The 16,641-nt window shown below is 44.7% G+C and overlaps 1 long non-coding RNA gene across 1 annotated transcript in view; it reads right to left on the bottom strand.

Annotated features, from left to right (window-relative positions):
- Positions 1 to 13,622, bottom strand: part of LOC138674029 (uncharacterized) — a 29,482-nt gene extending 15,860 nt beyond the window's left edge. The window contains exon 1 of the long non-coding RNA XR_011320436.1: positions 13,586 to 13,622. This is a non-coding gene — a long non-coding RNA (uncharacterized lncRNA). The remainder of the gene's footprint in view (positions 1 to 13,585) is intronic.
- Positions 13,623 to 16,641: the final 3,019 nt, after the last annotated feature.

Here is a 16,641-nt window from a genome sequence, read left to right as displayed (position 1 = left end):
AGAGTTTAGTGTCATCTGTAAATATTGAAATTCTACTCTGAATGCCCCCTACAAGGTCATTAATAAATATGTTAAAAAGAAGAGGGCCCAATACTGACCCCTGTGGTACCCCACTGCTAACCGCAACCCAGTCCGAGTGTGCTCCATTAATAACCACCCTTTGTTTCCTATCCCTGAGCCAGCTCTCAACCCACTTGCACATATTTTCCCCTATCCCCATTATTCTCATTTTATGTATCAACCTTTTGTGTGGCACCGTATCAAAAGCTTTTGAAAAGTCCATATACACTACATCCACTGGGTTCCCTTGGTCCAATCCGGTACTTACCTCTTCATAGAAACTGATCAAATTAGTCTGACATGAACTGTCCCTAGTAAACCCGTGCTGATACTGGGTCATGAGGTTATTCCTCTTCAGATACTCCAGTATAGCATCCCTTAGAATGCCCTCCAGGATTTTACCCACAGTAGAGGTTAAGCTTACTGGCCTATTATTTCCGAGTTCAGTTTTTGTCCCCTTTTTGAATATTGGCACCACATTTGCTATACGCCAGTCCTGTGGTAAAGACCCTGTTATTATGGAGTCTTTAAAGATGAAAAATAATGGTCTATCAATGACTGTACTTAATTCCTGCAGTACTCGGGGGTGTATCCGATCCGGGCCCGGAGATTTGTCAATTTTAGTGATTTTTAGACGCCGCCACACTTCCTGCTGGGTAAAGCAGGTGACATTTAATTGGGAATTTTTATCACTAGTCAGTTGGAGCGCCCCCATACGCAGGGCCGCGGGGTTACTCGGTACCGGTCCTCTGCTGGCTCGGTTCTGGGGTTGTCACGGTGGCTGTACCCGGTCCGTGACCCAGCTAAGGGGCGTCCAATAAAAGGTGATACAAGTCTGCCAAGGCTTCGTGACGCCACCTGTGGTATTCGGTCAGGGTGACCGACGCTGCTTGGGGTCCACTGGGGTGATGTGATGGCAGCTAGATGGTTTACCTTCCCACAGGTGAAGTGAGTCCCCAGGGCTTCCCAGTAGTGTAGGTGGTGATGGTGTGAGGTGCAGACAATAACGAGGACACAGGGTTGCAGTCTCTTTACCTCTTTACTGGTGACTTCAGGATCCTCAATCCAGAGCACAGTTAACAGGGCTGTCTGAGACCGGCCAGTCCGAAGGCACATCCAGAGTTCCCTTTGCAGGTGGAAATCGTTGCCTACCACTAGCGCCTGTGTGTTGTAGTCCTTCCCTGCTGAGCATTCGGGATAGTCCTCACAACTTCTGTTCTCGTTCTTTCTAGTTCGTTCTATTCTTCGTCCCCCAAGTTGGTTATGGCTAGGACGCACCCGTTTGACGGGTAGGCTCGGAGCTCTTCCGGGACCCTAGAGATGCCCCTCTCCACGGTTGCCCCCTATGTCTGCGTAGGTGATGTAAGGTAGACAGCCAACCTATAATTAACTGTCCTGCGGTATTTGAAGTAAGGCATAAAGTCAGTTACTTCCTCAGTGTTCCGGGCACCGGCTACGCGCCTCAGTAGGATGTTGCCGTTCTCGGGGCACGACTCCTACTGGCTCTCCTTTGTGCTTGATCTCGTTTCTCACTGTCCACAATATCCTTCGCTTTGTGTCCTTTCTTAGGATACCGCCGCAAGGTAGTGCAGGCGTGGTTCCGTAACGTTCTGCCTTGTCGCTAGGTACCTGCCAGGGTTCCCACGTCTGACAGGGACCCCCCTGAATCTTCCCCGCAACACCCCCTGCCACGGGATGTTGCCTGGACAAAACCCAGTCAGCTTCTCATCTAACTTCCTATCCAACCCCTGGTTTTACCAGTGTGAGGAGTGGCCTAATAAATAAAACCTTTTGCTCCCCCTAGTGGCTGGAGTGTGAAGTGTAATGTGTGCTGGTGATACCTGGTCAGATGAACTCCTTTAGTGCCATCAGACGTACCATCACTCTCCTTAGTGGCAGAGCGACATTACTGCAATGACCAGGTCTCTAGGGCGCTGCACATTTTGTCTGCCATGGGATTTTCTTGTGTAAATACTGATGAAAAAAAGTCATTTAGCATATTGGCTTTTTACTCATCCTCATCCACCATTTCACCCAGACTATTATTAAGGGGGCCAACACTATCATTTTTTAGTTTCTTACTATTTATGTAGTTAAAGAATATTTTAGGATTATTTTTACTCTCTCTGGCAATGAGTATCTCTGTCTCAATCTTTGCTGCCTTGAGCTGAGCACAGTGGTTCCTGTTGTGAATTCCGTTCTTGGGCTCCCTCCGGTGGTTGTAAGTGGCACTTTTGTGAGTTCTGCTCTTGGGCTCCCTCCGGTGGTTTTGAGTGGAATGGCTGCTCCTTGGATTTAGCAGTCTGCAGCTGCTTCCACTGATTGTCTTTCTGCTCGGCTATTTATGCCTGGCTCTTTCTTCAGCCAGTGCCACTTGTCAATGGTTCCTGGTTGGATTCACATCTCTCTTGGATTTCCCTGATATCCTGACCAGTTCAGCAAAGTTAAGTCCTTGCTTGCTCTTTTCTGTCCACAGGTTGTGGACTTATTCGTTCTGTGCTTTCTATGTTTTGTCCAGCTTGTCAGTATGGATATATTCGGTTAAGCTGGAAGCTCTGGGAAGCAGATTTACCCTCCACACCTTTAGTCAGGTGTGGAGATTTTTGTAAACTCTGTGTGGATTTTTGTAGTTTTTAATACTGACCGCACAGTATTCTATCCTGTCCTATCTGTCTAGCTAGACTGGCCTCCTGTGCTACATCCTGGTTTCATTCTGTGTATGTCTTTTCCCTCTCCACTCACAGTCATTACTTGTGGGGGGCTATCTATCCTTTGGGGATTTTCTCTGAGGATAGATAGTTTTCCTGTTTCTATCTTTAGGGGTAGTTAGTTCTCAGGCTGTGACGAGGTGCCTAGGGAGTGACAAAAGCATCCCACGGCTACTTCTAGTGTTGTGTTGAGCTTAGGGACTGCAGTCAGTACAGGTACCACCTCCTTCAGAGCTCGTCCCATGCGGCAGAATTATACTGCCAGAAATTTAGGAAATGGTCTGTGCTCACTAAATGGAATGAGGATGCTCTGGCTATTTTCAGAAAAGGTCTTTCTGAAGCCCTTAAAGATGTTATGGTGGGCTTCCCTACGCCTGCTGGTTTGAGCGAATCTATGTCTCTAGCCATTCAGATTGATCGGCGTCTGCGCGAGCGCAAAGCTGTGCACCATATGGCAGTGTCCTCTGAGCAGAGTCCTGAGCCTATGCAATGTGATAGGATTTTGACTAGAACAGAACGGCAGGAATTCAGACGTCAGAATAGGCTGTGTTTTTACTGTGGTGAGTCTGCTCATGTTATTTCCAATTGCCCTAAGCGTACTAGGAGGGTCGCTAGGTCTGTTACCATCAGTACTGTACAGCCTAAATTTCTTTTATCTGTGACCATGATTTGCTCATTCTCGTCCTTTTCTGTCATGGCATTTGTGGATTCAGGCGCTGCCCTGAACTTAATGGACTTAGAATTCGCCAGGCTCTGTGGTTTTTGCTTGCAGCCTTTGCAGAGCCCTATTCCTTTGAGGGGCATTGATGCTACACCATTGGCCAAGGATAAACCTCGGTACTGGACGCAGATGACCATGTACATTGCTCCAGCACATCAGGAAGATTGCCGCTTTCTGGTGTTGCATAACCTGCATGATGTTGTTGTACTGGGTTTTCCATGGTTACAGGAACATAATCCGGTGCTGGATTGGAAAACTATGTCTGTGACTAGTTGGGATTGTCAAGGGGTACATAGTGACGTTCCTTTGATGTCAATTTCCTCTTCCCCCTCTTCTGAGGTCCCTGAGTTTTTGTCGGATTTCCAGGATGTATTTGATGAGCCCAAGTCCAGTTCCCTTCCTCCACATAGGGACTGTGATTGTGCTATTAACTTGATTCCAGGTTGTAAGTTCCCTAAGGGCCGACTTTTCAATCTGTCTGTGCCAGAGCATGCCGCCATGCGGAGCTATGTTAAGGAATCTTTGGAAAAGGGGCATATTCGGCCGTCTTCGTCACCATTGGGAGCGGGTTTCTTTTTTGTTGCTAAGAAGGATGGCTCCTTGAGACCCTGTATAGATTATCGTCTTCTTAATAAGATCACGGTCAAATTCCAATACCCCTTGCCTTTACTTTCTGATTTGTTTGCTCAGATTAAGGGGGCTAGTTGGTTTACTAAGATTGACCTCCGAGGGGCATATAATCTTGTTCGTATTAAACAGGGTGACGAATTGAAAACTGCATTTAATACGCCCGAAGGCCATTTTGAATACCTCGTGATGCCATTCGGGCTCTCTAATGCTCCATCTGTGTTCCAATCTTTCATGCATGATATTTTCCGCAATTATCTTGATAAATTCATGGTTGTATATTTGGATGATATTTTGATTTTTTCCGATGATTGGGAGTCTCATGTGAAGCAGGTCAGGATGGTGTTCCAGATCCTTCGTGATAATGCTTTATTTGTGAAGGGGTCTAAGTGCCTATTCAGAGTTCAGAAGGTCTCTTTTTTGGGTTTTATTTTTTCACCCTCGTCTATGGAAATGGATCCTGTTAAGGTCCAAGCTATTCATGACTGGATTCAACCCACATCTGTGAAGAGCCTTCAAAAATTTTTGGGCTTTGCTAATTTCTATCGCCGTTTCATTGCCAACTTTTCCAGTGTGGTTAAGCCCCTTACTGATTTGACGAAGAAAGGCGCTGATGTGACGAATTGGTCCCCTGCGGCTGTTGAGGCCTTTCGGGAGCTTAAACGCCGATTTACTTCTGCCCCTGTGTTGCGTCAGCCGGATGTTTCTCTTCCTTTTCAGGTTGAGGTTGACGCTTCTGAGATTGGGGCAGGGGCCGTTTTGTCTCAGAGGGATTCTGATGGTTCTTTGATGAAACCGTGTGCTTTTTTTCCCAGAAAGTTTTCGCCTGCGGAACGCAATTATGATGTCGGCAATCGGGAGTTGTTGGCTATGAAGTGGGCGTTTGAGGAGTGGCGACATTGGCTTGAGGGAGCTAAGCACCGCGTTGTGGTCTTGACTGATCATAAGAATCTGATTTACCTCGAGTCGGCCAAGCGGCTGAATCCTAGACAGGCTCGATGGTCCCTGTTTTTCTCCCGTTTTGATTTTGTGGTCTCGTATCTTCCGGGATCTAAGAATGTTAAGGCTGATGCCCTCTCTAGGAGTTTTTCACCTGATTCTCCTGGAGTCCTTGAGCCGGTTGGCATTCTTAAGAAAGGGGTGATTCTTTCTGCCATCTCCCCTGATTTGCGGCGGGTGCTTGGGAATTTCAGGCTGATAAGCCTGACCGCTGTCCAGTGGGGAAGCTGTTTGTTCCTGATAGATGGACAAGTAAGGTAATTTCTGAGGTTCATTGTTCAGTGTTGGCTGGTCATCCTGGGATTTTTGGTACCAGAGATTTGGTTGCTAGGTCCTTTTGGTGGCCTTCTTTGTCGCGGGATGTGCGTGCTTTTGTGCAGTCCTGTGGGACTTGCGCCCGGGCCAAGCCTTGCTGTTCCCGCGCTAGTGGGTTGCTTTTGCCTTTGCCGGTCCCTGAGAGGCCCTGGAAGCATATTTCCAAGGATTTTATTTCGGATCTTCCTGTTTCCCAGAAGATGTCTGTTATCTGGGTTGTTTGTGACCGGTTCTCTAAAATGGTCCATCTGGTACCTCTGCCTAAGTTGCCTTCCTCCTCAGATTTGGTTCCATTGTTTTTTCAGCATGTGATTAGTTTGCATGGCATTCCGGAGAATATTGTGTCTGACAGAGGTTCTCAGTTTGTCTCTAGGTTTTGGCGGGCCTTTTGTGCTAGGATGGGCATTGATTTGTCTTTTTCTTCGGCATTTCATCCTCAGACTAATGGCCAAACTGAGCGAACTAATCAGACCTTGGAAACCTATTTGAGATGCTTTGTGTCTGCTGATCAGGATGATTGGGTGGCTTTCTTGCCGTTGGCCGAGTTTGCCCTTAATAATAGGGCTAGTTCGGCTACTTTGGTTTCACCTTTCATTTGTAATTTTGGTTTTCATCCTCGTTTTTCTTCGGGGCAGGTTGAGCCTTCTGATTGTCCTGGTGTGGATTCTGTGGTGGACAGGCTGCAGCGGATTTGGACTCATGTGGTGGACAATTTGACGTTGTCTCAGGAAAAGGCTCAGCGTTTTGCTAACCGCCGTCGGTGTGTTGGTCCCCGGCTTTGTGTGGGGGATTTGGTTTGGTTGTCTTCTCGTCATGTTCCTATGAAGGTTTCTTCCCCTAAGTTTAAGCCTCGGTTTATTGGTCCTTATAAGATTTCTGAAATTATCAATCCGGTGTCTTTTCGTTTGGCTCTTCCAGCCTCTTTTGCCATTCATAATGTTTTCCATAGATCTTTGTTGCGGAGATATGTGGTGCCCGTTGTTCCCTCGGTTGATCCTCCTGCCCCGGTGATGGTTGAGGGAGAGTTGGAATATGAGGTTGAGAAAATTTTGGATTCTCGTTTTTCGAGGCGGAAGCTTCAGTATCTTGTCAAGTGGAAGGGTTATGGCCAGGAGGATAATTCTTGGGTTGTTGCCTCTGATGTCCATGCCGCCGATTTGGTTCGTGCTTTTCACTTGGCTCGTCCTGATCGGCCTGGGGGCTCTGGTGAGGGTTCGGTGACCCCTCCTCAAGGGGGGGGGGTACTGTTGTGAATTCCTCTCTTGGGCTCCCTCCGGTGGTTGTAAGTGGCACTTTTGTGAGTTCTGCTCTTGGGCTCCCTCCGGTGGTTTTGAGTGGAATGGCTGCTCCTTGGATTTAGCAGTCTGCAGCTGCTTCCACTGATTGTCTTTCTGCTCGGCTATTTATGCCTGGCTCTTTCTTCAGCCAGTGCCACTTGTCAATGGTTCCTGGTTGGATTCACATCTCTCTTGGATTTCCCTGATATCCTGACCAGTTCAGCAAAGTTAAGTCCTTGCTTGCTCTTTTCTGTCCACAGGTTGTGGACTTATTCGTTCTGTGCTTTCTATGTTTTGTCCAGCTTGTCAGTATTGATATATTCGGTTAAGCTGGAAGCTCTGGGAAGCAGATTTACCCTCCACACCTTTAGTCAGGTGTGGAGATTTTTGTAAACTCTGTGTGGATTTTTGTAGTTTTTAATACTGACCGCACAGTATTCTATCCTGTCCTATCTGTCTAGCTAGACTGGCCTCCTGTGCTACATCCTGGTTTCATTCTGTGTATGTCTTTTCCCTCTCCACTCACAGTCATTACTTGTGGGGGGCTATCTATCCTTTGGGGATTTTCTCTGAGGCAAGATAGTTTTCCTGTTTCTATCTTTAGGGGTAGTTAGTTCTCAGGCTGTGACGAGGTGCCTAGGGAGTGACAGGAGCATCCCACGGCTACTTCTAGTGAATGAGTGATAAATGCAGAACTTGGCAGCGGCCTGTACGGGGCTGCTGGATTCTGCTCCATACATTGCTGACATCTGTCTGCTGCCAGAGCAGATATCAATTGATCAGTGGATCTGCCAGATCTCCATCCCTCAATAATTTTATATTGATAACCAATCTTATGGAAAGGTCACAAATATACAGTCATGGCCAAAAGTATTGACACCCCTGCAATTCTGTCAGATGATACTCATTTTCTTCCTGAAAATGATTGCAAACACAAATTATTTGGTATTATCTTCATGTAATTTGTCTTAAATGAAAAAACACAAAAAGAATTGTCCTAAAGCCAAATTGGATATAATTCCACACCAACCATAAAAAGGGGGTGAACAAAAGTATTGGCACTGTTCGAAAAATCTTGTGATGCTTCTCTAATTTGTGTAATTAACAGCACCTATAACTTACCTGTGGCACCTAACAGGTGTTGGCAATAACTAAATCATACTTGCAGCCAGTTGACATCGAATAAAGTTGACTCAACATCTGTCCTGTGTCCTTGTGTGTACCACATTGAGCATGGAGAAAAGAAAGAAGACCAAAGAACTGTCTGAGGACTTGAGAAACCAAATTGTGAGGAAGCATGAGCAATCTCAAAGCTACAAGTCCATCTCCAAAGACCTGAATGTTCCTGTGTCTACCGTGCACAGTGTCATCAAGAAGTTTAAAGCCCATGGCACTGTGGCTAACCTCCATAGATGTGGATGGAAAAAAAAATTGACAAGAGATTTCAACGCAAGATTGTGCGGATGTTGGATAAAGAACCTCGACTAACATCCAAACAGGGTACAACAGTGACAAGCCGTACTATCCGTCGGCGTCTGAATGAAAAGGGACTGTATGGTAGGAGACCCAGGAAGACCCCACTTCTTACCCCAAGACATAAAAAAGCCAGGCTGGAGTTTGCCAAAACTTACCTGAAAAAGCCTAAAACGTTTTGGAAGAATGTTCTCTGGTCAGATGAGACAAAAGTAGAGCTTTTTGGGCAAAGGCATCAACATAGAGTTTATAGGAGAGAAAAAAGAGACATTCAAAGAAAAGAACACGGTCTCTACAGTCAAGCATGGCGGAGGTTCCCTGATGTTTTGGGGTTGCTTTGCTGCCTCTGGCACTGGACTGCTTGACAGTGTGCATGGCATTATGAAGTTTGAAGACTACCAACAAATTTTGCAGCATAATGTTGGGCCCAGTGTGAGAAAGCTGGGTCTCCCTCCCATAGAACACCTGTAGAGAGATCTAAAAATGGCAGTTTGGCAAACTGCTCCAGGTCCCTGATATATCAAGGGTGCCTTCTCCAAAGAAGAATGGTCTAAAATTCCAGCAGAGCATTGTAAGAAACTCATTGATGGTTACCGGAAGTGGTTGGTCGCAGTTATTTTGGCTAAAGGTTGTGCAACCAAGTATTAGGGTGCCAATACTTTTGTCTGGCCCATTTTTGGAGTTTTGTGCGAAATGATCAATGTTTTGCTTTTTGCTTCATTCTCTTTTGTGTTTTTTCATTTAACACAAATTAAATGGAGATAATAATACCAAAGAATTTGTGTTTGCAATCATTTTCAGGAAGAAACAGAGTATTAGCTGACAGAATTGCAGGGGTGCCAATACTTTTGGCCATGACTGTATTAGTCCAGGAAAGCATTTTCACCACATTTAAATTGATGACCTTTTCGTAGGATAGGTCATCAATATAAAAACACTGTGGGTCAGAAACCCAACTCCACCACCAATCAGCGATCACCAGCTCTGGTAGCATCAAAATGTATATAGTTTATGGAACGATGATGTTCCACTCTGTGCCCAGTTTAGCATCAGGTGTACGCAAGCTAGTAACAGCTAAATGGTGGGTGGTGCCAGGCGTCGGACCCCCACTGATCTGATATTCATAACCTATCCAAATTATAGTGGTCCTCAATATCGTTGGAGTGGAAAACCCCTTTAAATTGATGTTTTCAATCTACCAGATTGTAGTGTGATGTTGCATTTCCAAAATATGCACATATATTATATATTCATGTTATTTAACTATGAATTTACGTTCGATAGCTTAAGAAGATAAATCCAGCTTCAGAAATCCGATGTATATGAAGGTATCAAATTTATTAGGTAAATTAAAAATAGGACAACAGCATTGTAGTCACAGCCCCGGCTACAGGAGATGATAGACAAAAGTGTTTCAGACCCTAAGGTATTTAATCATTGCAACCTAGACCTGAGGGTTTGATACTTTTATACAGTATTGTTCAAAATAATAGCAGTGTGTTTAATTAGTGACGGAGCCAAATTTTTGAAATCTGACCAGTGTCACTTTATGTGGTAATAACTCCGCAACGCTTCAACAAATCCCAGTGATTTTGAGATTGTTTTTTCATGACACATTACACTTTATGATAATGGTAAACTTAGGTCAATATGTTTTGTATTTATTTATAAAAAAAATATCAAAAATTTGAGAAAAATGTTAAAAAATTAGCAATTTTCTAAATTTTAATGATTATCCCTTCAATCCAGATAGTCATACCACAGGAATCCATTAATAAATAACATTTCCCACATGTCGGGTTTACATGAGCACCATTTGTAAAATGTTATTTTATTTTGTTAGCATTTTAGGAGGTTTAAAAATGTAGCAGCAATGTTTCATTTTTTCAAGGAAATTTACAAAATTTATTTCTTGAGGGACTTAGCTATGTTTGAAGTGACTTTAGGGATCTCATATATTGGGAAACCCCAAAAGTAATACCATTTTAAAAACGGCACCCCCTGACATATTGAAAACTGCTGTCAGGTAGTTTATTAACCCTTCAGGTGCTTTACAGGAATTAATGCAAATTGGCATGACAGAAATGAAAATGTGTATTTTTACCACCAAAATGTCTCTAACTTCTGAACAGGTTACAACAGCCGTGAGACTCTAAGACCGCTATTTGGTCATGAACTGCCATGGCAAATATCAGGACCACAAAATCAAGATCTGAGGGCACCAATTTGGATGAAGAGGAAGCCCTCACACTCTGTTAACCATTTATAATGATGTAGTCACTACTGACAGCAGCATCTAAGGGGTTAAACAGAGTTGGACGGTGCAAACACTGATCGTGGCTGATGCAGCAAGTTGTCAGCTATAGTGTCCAGCTGATAGCTGCTGGATTGTCATCTGTATGGGGAGGCTATTCTCTTATATCTCAGGTCAGTTAAAAGACGTATTGGCTGTCATTAAGGGGTTAAAACCATGAGTTAATCACAAAATCTTTATACTAGATAGCTTGAATACATGTGGGGATTCCCTAACAAACAGGCAACCCCCACATGTACCTGATCAGAATGGCTAGCAGCCGCAAATCATGCAGCTAGGGAGACAGAAACTAAATCTCCGAGCACATCCAAATACTCAGAGGACACCCGAGTGTGCTAGGAAAATCTCAAGTAACGAGTATACTCGCTTATCACTAGTCTTTACAAATTCACAATATGTACTATTTTTTATGACTATTTTTAGCATTGCTGTGAATCACCAATCTAATATTCAGGCTACTTTCACACTTGCGTTGTTAGGCGTACGTCGCAATGCGTCGTTTTGGAGAAAAAACGCCCGCAGGATGCGTTTTTTCTCCATTGACTTGCATTAGCGACGCATTGCGACGTATGGCCACACGTCGCATCCGTAGTGCGACGGATGCATCGTGTTTTTGGCGGACGCGACGCACAAAAAAAACCTTCAATGTAACTTTTTTTGTGTGTCGTGACCGCCATTTTCGACCGGCATGCGCAGCCAAAACTCCGCCCCCTCCTCCCTGCTCATCGCAATGGACAGGGGATGTGTTGTAAAACTGCACCCGCTGCCCACGTTGTGCTATATTTAACACACTGTCCGTCGGTACGTCGGGCCGACACATGGCGACAGCCCCGTACCAAGGCAAGTGTGAAAGTAGCGTCAGTTGTACACCAACAGATTTTTAGAACTGCTTCACATCTATAGTACAGATTAGCAGTAAGGAGTATTCCCAAAGGAACAAAATGAATCCCTTATTAGATCAGATAAATATAGCAAAAAAAGGAAATTTACAACGTAACATTTAATTATAAAATGTAAAATATAGACACAACAAACATAGGAATCCTCCAATAGCAAAACACTCAAATTGCACAATTAGGGGTCCAAATGTCTATTTTACACAACCAACACCGGTACCACTGGCAATATAGTCACATAGACAAAAATAGGGCAATAAGCGTACAATCATATGGCAGAACCACTGACTCATAGCCACTTTTGACCCATAAGAGTAGAGATTAATTTAACTTAGAACAATCTCACCTACGGTAGTTCAAATAGATGATGGGACCTCAGGCAAAAGTTGATAAATCATCAAATAGAGCGGTGAGCATTGAGCCTTTAACCCCTTAACCCCCGAAGCTTTTTTCGGTTTTGCGTTTTCGTTTTTCACTCCCCTTCTTCCATAACTTTTTTATTTTTCCGTCAATATGGCCATCTGAGGGCTTTTTTTTTTTGCGGGACAAGTTGTACTTTTGAACACCACCATTGGTTTTACCATGTCATTTACTAGAAAATGGGAAAAAAAATTCCAAGAGCGGTGAAATTGCAAAAAAAGTGCAATCCCACACTTGTTTTTTGTTTTTGCTAGGTTCACTAAATGCTAAAACTGACCTGCCATTATGATTCTCCAGGACATTACGAGTTCATAGACACCAAACATGTCTAGGTTATTTTTTATCTAAGTGGTGAAAACAAAATCCAAATTTTGCTAAAAAAAAAAAAGAAATTGTGCCATTTTCCGATAGCGTCTCCATTATTCGTGATCTCGGGTTGGGCTGACATTTTAATTATACAATTTTGGTGCAGATACGTTCTTTTGTTCGCCTATTAATGCATTTTACTGCAATGTTGCGGCGACCAAAAAAATGTAATTCTGTCATTTTTACTTTTTTTCTCTCTACGCCCTTTAGCGATCAGGTTTTATTGATAGATCGGGCGATTCTGAACGCAGCAATACCAAATATGTGTAGGTTTGATTTTTTTTTTTTATAGCTTTATCTTGAATTTGGAAAAGGGGAGTGATTTGAACTTTTATATTTTTTAAAAACATTTTTTTTTTACTTCTGGCATGCTTTGATAGTCTCCATGGGAGACTAGAAGCTGCCACAACCCGATCGGCTCTGCTACATACAGGCGATGATCAGATCACCTGTGTGTAGCAGAATACCTCACTTGCTATGACCATCGACCCCCGGGCAGCACTCACAGCAGGCAGGAGACCTCTGGTTGTCATGCCAACACACCGATGCACCACGATCACGTGGGTCACTGATGGGCGGGATTTCCGAGTTTGACAGCTGCAGTTAAGATGTTAATAGCCACAGGTGAATTGCGATTCCACCCATGGCTGTTCCAGGCACATGTCAGCTGACACATGCAGGAAAGATGTGGGCTCACCGCCGGAACCCACATCAAAGGGAGAGAAGTGACCACCTCCGTACTAGTACGGCGCAGGTCACGAAGGTGTTAATGGACGTGTTTTTACTGGAAACACAAGGCCATTGACAGTAGGCCAGCCATTTTGTAATGAATCTCCAACTCCAACGATACTGCAGAAAGTCAGACTTTTGGAAACAAGCAGCTTTGCAGTTGTTTTGTATGCGTGTGTCGACCACTATGTGTGACCCCTGCCTTGCAGCACATTGCTCCATTTCTCTCTACTTGCTGGTAATGGCGGTGAGTTTTTGCGGGAAAAACTGCTGATTCTAGCCCTGCAATTAAAAACTGACTACCACACGAGAGTGCGTTAAAGCCACATATCCGGGCAGCACATGGCTGCAATGTGGCCACTATGTGTGGACTATTACAAACCAGATAACCAGCCTCATGCTTAGTTTTTTCTCACTGATGCTAATAAAATAACTCTATTTGGATTTTTTCCTCACATTATCTGTGCTTAGAGAAAAAAAAAAATATAACAAAAAAATAACGTCCTAAATACGGAGCAATATGACGGAAGGCACACAGATGAGGGCTAATGGGCTCCGCATTGTGTAGGGTGATATGTGGCTTCAGCGTCTGAGGTAAAGTTAGACAGCAAACGATTCTGTACATTCCCCCACACTGCACAATTCTCGCCCGTTTTTGAAAAAAGTGGGGAGAGATTTACCAGGTGCTACTATAGATTCAGCGTGTGGAGAGGGCGGGAAAATCCGTTCGACTCAACTGCTTTGCGCTGCAGAGAAAGTAGACGGGGGCTCGCGCGCAGTCTGAGGAGAGAGACGAGGGCGGGCGCGCGCAGTCTGAGGAGAGAGACGCGGGCGCAGTCTGAGGAGAGAGACGCGGGCGCGCGCAGTCTGAGGAGAGAGACGCGGGCGCGCGCAGTCTGAGGAGAGAGACGCGAGCGCGCAGTCTGAGGAGAGAGACGCGGGCGCGCGCAGTCTGAGGAGAGAGACGCGGGCGCGCGCAGTCTGAGGAGAGAGACGAGGGCGGGCGCGCGCAGTCTGAGGAGAGAGACGCGGGCGCAGTCTGAGGAGAGGCGCGCGGGCGCAGTCTGAGGAGAGAGACGCGGGCGCAGTCTGAGGAGAGAGACGCGGGCGCAGTCTGAGGAAAGAGACGCGGGCGCGCGCAGTCTGAGGAGAGAGACGCGGGCGCGCGCAGTCTGAGGAGAGAGACGCGGGCGGGCGCGCGCAGGCCTGAGGAGAGATGCGGGCGGGCGGGCGCGCGCGCAGGGTGAGGAGAGAGACACGGGCGCGCGCCGGGCTGAGAGTGACGCGGGTGGGCACTTTCTAAGGAACAGTAAGGGTACGTTCACATTAGCGTTGCGCCGCCCTGCGTCGGCGACGCAACGCGCGACGCATGTTAAAACGCGCGCAAACGCGCGCAAAAACGCGCGCGTTTTGCGACGCGTGCGTCGTTTTTGACAAAAATCGGACGCACAGAAAATGCAACTTGTTGCATTTTCTTGCGTCCGACGCTAGCGTCGGAAACGACGCACGTGGCGAAAAACGCCACCCAAAAAACGCACGCGTCCCCTATGTTAAACATAGGGGCGCGTCGCCGCTGCGTCGCCGCTGCGTCGCCGACGCAACAGCGGCGCAACGCTAATGTGAACGTACCCTAATGGCGTTCTGTTTTGTAGAAGAAATCTTATGTCGACAGTCCAGCGTCTTTCATGCCAAGATCACCTTGGTACAGCAGTATACATTAGGTGTATTTTTTCCTCAGCGAGGCCACACAGGAGTAAAATCATAAATATTACCACATCAGAAAATGTCTGCTTCCATCCTGCAGTGTCACTGACAGCTGTGGAATGCGAAGAGACTATTTGGTGATAAAAACAAATTTATACATGATTGTTGAAATCTAAGGCTTTTTTAAATTTTTTTTTACACTTGCCGTGATTTTTGCGGGCCATATTGCTGTCATTTTCATGGTCAGCCGCAAAAACGGGCCACAAAAATCTTGCGGATCGCCGTTTTTCTGGTTTAGAATAGTAGGCGATCCGCAAATACGTTCTTGATGGTGCACCGCAAAAACAAGCTTCCGTTGTTTTTGCAGCCCCATAGAAATCTATCGGGGCCGCAAAAACAGCAAGTGTAAAAGAAGCCTAAAAAAAATGCCAAAGCAATGTACAAGGGTTAATTTCACATGAAGAAAATAAAAACAAGTGGAAAGTCATTTTAGCACAGTATACAAGCAGAGTGCCTTCTGTGTAAACTATTGGTGCAAAAGCTGGCTCATACTGGAAATTCCACTGTCTTAGGGTATGTTTCCACGGTCAGTAAACGCTGTGGGTTTGACGCTGTGTTCACCCTCAGCGGCCAGATGTTACAGCGTAGTGGATGGAATTTGCTCCGTCTGCACAAGATAAATTTCCCGTCCCATGTATTGAGCGCGGTGATTCCGCACGATTCGAAGAACAAATGTGGAATCACCTGCGTTCAAAAGCCGGCAGCGCTTTGGACGCAGTGGACATGTTTTGCGTCCACAGCTCTGCCACCTCCTGACCGTGGAAACATACCCTACATCTTGTATGCTGCAATTGTCCTTGTATCATGGGTGAGACTCGCCAATGCCAGTCAATGGGAGCAAGATAAAAAAATTGCACGGCCCTCGGACAATACGAGTGCGGTCCGATTTTTACACACCGATGTCCTTAGAAAAGCCGTCAATTCATGTGCCGCGTACAGTAAAATGACAGCATGACCAGACAAGAAAGAATAGAATAGATATATACACATACTGTAGAATAGATCGATATATAGATGTCAGTGACATATACAATTAGTACAGTGTGTGTAATGCCTTGTAAATATGAAACACCAACCAAAAGTTTTTTCACTAAAATATATATTTTATTATTAACAGAATAATCACAATACTAAAATTAGGGAAAGGACCACCAGGTGGCGATAGAGTACAGGTTATCATCAAAGGGTATGTATACTAAATTATATTCTCCAATTTAACAGTAATTAAATTCTAGGGTAAACAATAATCAAATTATATCATAAGCAGAAAAACCTCACCATAAGTAAGCTAATTAATAGAGGTTGAGGTATATTTTATTTCATTTCACTGTTCACATTCCAAAGTAAAGTGCATGTAGCAGATAAATAAAGTAAAATGAACGTTGTGCATGTATCAAAATTGATATTCCAGGTAAGTACCCAAAACAAAATAAATACAATGTCTAGATCAAAATAAGGTTTGCCCAAATAAATGTGAATAAATTAATTACCAATTAAAGTGACATGGAAGAAAGGGGGGGGGGGTAAAGTAAAAAATGACTAGATCCCTCTAAAGTGCACCAAATAAATTATATTGCACTACGTGTTCACAATTCAATATAAAGTGCATATATCGGGTAAGTACCCAGTTTAAAGTGAACACTGTGCATGGGTAAAAAAATAAATAATATACTCAAATAATTATAATAAGATAACTTTCCCAATCAGTATAAAGGAGGGGAACAGAGAAACAAATAAAGTCTAATGACTATAAGGTGCACCAAACATGATCGTATAAGATGTTTCCATGATCTTACATACCCTGATGATAAGCCCGCACGGCCCAACGCGCGTTTCGCTTCAGCTTTGACGAGGAAGACTGAAGGTAAGCCCGTCGCATCGCATTATATATCCAAGAGGACCAATCAGAAAAAGTGCATCGTGCAAATAGACAAATTGACGGCGAGACTGACTTACCATGCATGGTAACGCC

The sequence above is a fragment of the Ranitomeya imitator genome, chromosome 4, assembly GCF_032444005.1.
Source record: "Ranitomeya imitator isolate aRanImi1 chromosome 4, aRanImi1.pri, whole genome shotgun sequence".
Taxonomy (NCBI): Eukaryota; Metazoa; Chordata; class Amphibia; order Anura; family Dendrobatidae; genus Ranitomeya; species Ranitomeya imitator.
This window is presented reverse-complemented; position numbering and strand designations above follow the sequence as displayed.